Consider the following 6,010-nt stretch of genomic DNA (forward strand, 5'->3'; position numbering starts at 1 on the left):
GGCCCATTAACAGGGAAAAATGATAATAATCATCCCTGAGGAATTCAAGACATTAGAATTATTAGTCAAAGATATTAAATCTGTTGTCTTAAAATGTTCAATGAGCTAAAAGAAGCTATAGAGAAAAAAACTAAAGGAAATCAAGAAAACAATGTAGGGCTCTGACTGGTATGGCTCCGTTGGTTGGGTGTCATCCCACAAAGCAAAATATCACTGATTCTATTCCCAGTCAGGTCACATGCCTAAGTTGTGGGTTTGGTCCCCAGTTGGGGCATGTACAAGAGGCAACTGATGGATATTTGTCACATTGATGGGTCTCTCCTTTCTCTCTTCCTTACCCTCTCTCTAAAAAAATAAATAAATATTTTTATAAAAACAATGAATGAACAAAATGAGAATACCAACAAAGAGATAGAAATTATATAAAAGAATCAAAGAGAAACTTGGGAGGTGAAAAGTATGATAACTGAAATGAAAAACTCACTAGAGCACTTCAACAGCAGATTTGAGCAGGCAAAAAAAATGGATCAACAAACTTGAGATAAGACAACTGAAATTATTCAGTCTGAGGAGCAGAAAGAAATGAGAATGAAGTAAAATGAACAGAGCATGAAATATGTATGAGGTATCATTAAATATACTAAAGCACACAGTACAGGAGTCCTAGCAGAAGAGTGATAGAGAGGGGAAGAAAAACATTGATTAATTAATGGCTAAAATCTCCCCAAATATGAAGAAATAGATGGATATACATGTCCAAGAAACTCAGTGAACCCCATAAACAATAAACTCAAAGAGATCGACCCTAGGACTCTTAAAAGTCAGATTGTTGAAACTGGAAGACAAACAAGAGAATTTTGAAAGCAGAGAGAAGTGACTTATCATGTTGAGGGATCTTCAGAAAGATTAACAATGGATTTCTCCTCAGGAACCATGGAGGCCAGAAGGCAGTGGAATGACATAAAGTCCTGGCAAAAAGATAACCAACTATCAAACAAGAATTTTATGTTGCTTCCCTGCTCTGGTGAGGGACAGTAACCAGAAGGACTGGGCCCACCACTCTGCCTCTGGCACAACTAAGGATGGGAGGGCAGGGTTAGTAGCTTGCAGGTGGACCTGGTAGTCCACCAGCAAGTAGCCATGAAAGTGCCCTGGGACATCACCAATATCAATTCCAGCTTGTATGTCTCTTCCCAGGAGCCTGAGAAAGTGGAGGTAGAAGAGTTGAGCCTATTGCTAAGCAGTGAACTTCACAGACAGGGATCCCCATGTGTTTCATTTAGTTTCTCAGTATTTAATTTGATGAAGGCTATCATGGGAAGTAACATCCTTGGCTTAGCTTATTTTATGGCTCATACTGGTATCCTTGGATTTGTTTCTTGCTGCTGATAGTTGCTCTACTGCCTTCCTTTTTTCTTTCTTTTTTAAAAAATCATCACCCAAGGATATATGAGTATATTTATTAATAGTAGAGAGACGGGAAGGGAGAAAGGAGGGGGAAGAAGAGAGAGAGAGAAACATTGATATGAGAGGAAAACATCGATTGGTTGCCCCCAATATGCACCCCTACTGAAGATGAAAATCTGCAATCTAGGTATGTGCCCTGACCAGGGATTGAACCTGTAACCTTTCTGGTCTAGAGGATGATGCTCCAACCAACTGAGCCACCCAACCAGGGCTCCTGTCTTCTCTCTTAGTTTATCACCTGCTTATATGTGTATTCAGACAGTATGACATCTTATGAAGATCTTGGAGTGTTTGCATTTGGATTATCTGGAAAGGTAGTGGGGGCAGGCAGCATAATAATTCAGAATACCAGAGCTATGTCATCTTATCTTTTAATTATTAAAACAGAGCTTCCTACTGCTATTTCAGAATTTTCATCTGGAGACTATAGTGGATCTTGGTATCTTGAGGGAAAAACACACTAATAATCATTTGTGTTTTCATTGTGTTCCCTCTTGCACTTCTTCCTAAAATAGGTTTTCTTGGCTACACAAGTACTGTGTCATTTTTTATGGTGTTCTTTGCTCTTGTGATAATAATTTTAAAAATGGTCCATCCCTTGTCCTCTGACATTAAATTGTATAGAGCAATACTTCCAGGTTTTAAATGTTATAGATGATTATAAACCAAAGCTCTTTCATCTCTCCAGAGAGAGTGCTTATGCTATGCCAACCATGGCCTTTTCATTTCTGTGCCATACATCAATATTGCCCATGTACAGTGGACTTCAAAGCCCTTCAAAGGAAAGAATGTGGAGTGAAACCAACACAACAATTGCTTTACTTTTTCTCATGTATTTTATATCAGCAGTCTCTGGGCACCTCATTTTTTTATGACAAAGTGGTATCTGATATAGTACATGATTATAGTAAATACTTGTGACATGATGTCATGACTATGAACTTGTGCATACTGTTTGCTGTACTTTTAAATTTCATTTATTTATTTATTTATTTATTTTTAGAGAGTAGGGAAAGGAGGGAGAAGAAGAGGGTGAGAAACATTGATGTACAGGAGAAATATCAATCCATTGCCTCTTGCATGTTCCCAACTGGGGACCTGGCCCACAACTCAGGCATGTGTCGTGACTAGGAATCGAACTAAAGACTTTCAGTCTGCAGGCCAGTCCTCAATCCACTGAACCACACCAGCCAGGACTAATTTTTTAATTGATTGATTTTAGAGAAAAGAAGAGAGAGAGAGAGAGAGAGAGAGAGAAACATTGATGTTATTACACTTATTTATGCATTCATCTGTTGCTTCTTTATTTTTAAATATTATTTGGAAAAAATTGATTAGAGAGAGATTTCTTGTCCCATTTCTTTGTACTTTCATTGGTTGATTGATACTTTCACTGTGCGTGCCCTGACTGACGATTGAACCTGCACCCTTAGCATATTGGGACAATACTCTCACCAACTGAGCTATCCAGCCAGGGCTCTCTTTGCTGTACTTTTGACAGTCCTTCTAATCCACTTCCCTGAAAGGAAAGCTTTAACGATGATGTTTTTCTCCAATTTTTCATTCTTGTAGATTCACCAGTTTTTTATTACTTTAGCCCTCCATGTTACCATTGTTTTACTCGCAATATATGTTCCCGACATTAGGAATGCGTCCGGTGCAGCTGGGTCCAGTACATCAACATGGTTGATTTTTTTGTATTCCCAGGGCTGTTTATCTTAAACTTGGCAGCAGATTTTCACTCATGGAGGAAGTTTGGGGCTTTTGTTTTGCTCATCTTTGGAATTGGAGTGGAAATTTTGGTGTAGCACTCCTCATTTTTAATTGGACTAACAAATTAGAGGTATATTTTCCCATTTCTTAGGAATAATACTTTATCTCCATATGCAAAAAAGGAATAATTATGAAAAGCACCTTGGAGGAATCCTCTTTATCTGGGTTAACACTTTTGAAAACATTTTAACAGAAAAGTGAAACAGAACCAGAGTAGGTAGGGGAAAGCGGGCTCTTAGCAGTTTCAATCAAAATAAGAAACAAGCTCAAAATGCAAAAAAAAAAAAAGGAATTTTATATCTGGTAAAATAATCTTTCTGGAATGGAGTAGAAATTAAAACATTTCCTGACAAACAGTAGCTGGGGGCTTCATTACCAGCACACCTGCCCTACAATAAATGTTATAGGGCGCCTTTCAGGCTGAAATGAAAAGACATTAGACTGTAGATTGAAGTCATAAGAAAAATAAAGAACTGGTAAGGGCAACTACATAGGTAAATGTAAAACCCAGTATCATTTTGCTTTTGTTATGGCTTGTAATTTCTTTTCCCCACATGATTTAATAGGAAAATGCATGAAACAGTGATTGTCAGTCTGTCCTAATGGACACACGATGTATAAAGACAAGATCTGTAATGATAACAATACAGGGTGGGCAAGTGGTGGGTTTACAGTTGCTTGTATGAAAATAATACAATAATTAATAAACAGTAATGTAAGAATAAACTCTGCGTTTGCAAACTCACAGCTATAAACCTACTCTTGCTCACCCGTATAAAGGGGGAGGGGGAGATACACAGGGGCAATGTGTTTGCATATTGCTGCAACTAAGTTGGTATTTTTCAAACTAGGTTGTTATCAGCTTAATAGTTTAGTTGTAATCTGCAAGGGACCACTAAGACAATAACTAAAAATAAATGCGAGACAGGCAAGAGGAGGGAATCAAAATGGTACACTACAAAGTCAAGTGCTCCCCAAACACTCAACAGTTTTTCAGAGTACCTTGTAATGGTTTTGATTTATACTTTCTCTCAACCCCGCCTGTGTGAGAGCAGTCAGTAACATACTGTACCTTTTGACAGCTTGGAACATGAAGCTGTGAGGCAGTGCTTTGAGCCAGTTTTACCAGTCCAAGTGATAGCATTGGGTGAAAGACAGAGCATAATAGAATGAAGAAATCACTGGCCTAAAGGACAGCTGAAGTGAGTTCTAGCTACCTGGGTTCCTTGCTGCTACCCAGCCATGTGACCTTAGCTCTGTTTTCTCCTCTGTAAAGGGAGGACGTTGAGCTAGATCACCTTGAAATTCTCCCAGCCTGATGACGAGTGCCAGGGTTAGGTCACAGTTCCTCTGGATAGGGCATGTGCTCTGTATTGAGGAACATGAGTAATGGAGACCTCCTTCTACCCATTTCCAGTGCAGATGTGCACTCTCTGAGGCTAATTTTAAAAGGGATAAAAGTATCATATAGCTGGAAGAGACCTTGCAAAATGACTTCGTGTAAGGGCAAGGACGTTTGCAGCAATCCTGACCTTCTGTCTGGGTAGAGACAGTTTCAGAGTCACCTTCAGAGGCAGCCTGCCCAGTATCACTTTGAGTCTGTGAGTCAGGTTAGGCTGACATTCAGTTCAAGTAAATGAACATGAATATGAGGGCTTTCTGTGTACTGGTCAACATGCTCAAATCTTCATAAAGAAAAATAAGGGTTAGTCCTGCCTTTTGGAAGCCCACGTAGTACACCTGCTGCAGGTGAGAAAACTGGCACTTAGCGAGGTTGGGCCTTGTGAATGAAGTCACACAAGGGGCAGCATAGCTGGGGCAGAAAGCCAGGTCTGATTTCTAGACCAGAGGATGACATCAGGTTTCCCCTGAATCAGCTCATGCACATTTTTCCTGGTCCCCACAAGAGGTGGTTACAAAACTCCTTTTGGAAATAAACTGTGGTCTGGCACACCTGACTGTAGAGAATTCGTTCTAAACAGTAGCCAGAACATCTTCAGCGTCAAGAGTTGAACTTAACACTTACTTCCTGTTGCTCAGTTTAATTGAAGAACACACAGTGCTACCCTTTTTCACTTCTGGTCAGCAGCGTAAGTTCCTCATTCACCACGTTGCGGAACACTTGCGTTCAGCACCCTGGGGGCAGAAGGAGAGGTGGAGGAGGGAGCAGCAGAATCGCAGACCTGGGCCCCGCGAGATCTTCAGGGCCCAAGAACTGCACATATAGTAGTGACAAGGTTTACAAAGCTTCTACTTTCTTTATCTGGAGGTGAAGAAACAGGCCTGCTTCCTCTCCTGGGCCTTGTTGAAAACTTAATTATTTAAAGGATTTGCTTTCTCATTAACCATCACATTAACTCATAACTAATTTTCATGGGCTTTTGCAGGGGCATTTATCATTAATTGCTACAGTTTTGTACATATTTGAAATAAACTTATGTCCCTGATATCATTAGACTCAAGACTAGAATTATACGGTCAATGAAGAATTAAGCATAAGGACACTAGTGGTTGAATGGTGGTCCCCAAAATAACAGCTCCTAATCGATAGAACCTATAAATGTTACCTTGTTTGGAAAAAGAACATTTGAGGATGTGACGAAGGATCATGAGTTGGGGAGATTATCCTGGATTATCCAGTTGAGCACTAAATGCCATCAAAAGTGGAGGTGAGAGATAGGAAAAGCTGACACACACACAGGAGAGGAGAGGCCATGTGAAGATAGAGGCAGAGATCACAGTGATGTGGCCACAGTCAAAAGAATGCTGG

At 39.9% G+C, this 6,010-nt stretch overlaps 1 pseudogene; it reads left to right on the forward strand.

The window, feature by feature from the left end:
- The first annotated feature begins 1,140 nt into the window (after positions 1-1,140).
- Positions 1,141-3,331, forward strand: LOC123833242 (annotated as a pseudogene).
- Positions 3,332-6,010: the final 2,679 nt, after the last annotated feature.

This window comes from Phyllostomus hastatus, unplaced genomic scaffold (assembly GCF_019186645.2).
Source record: "Phyllostomus hastatus isolate PE091 unplaced genomic scaffold, TTU_PhHast_1.1 phas_scaffold_21, whole genome shotgun sequence".
In the NCBI taxonomy this organism is placed as follows: Eukaryota; Metazoa; Chordata; class Mammalia; order Chiroptera; family Phyllostomidae; genus Phyllostomus; species Phyllostomus hastatus.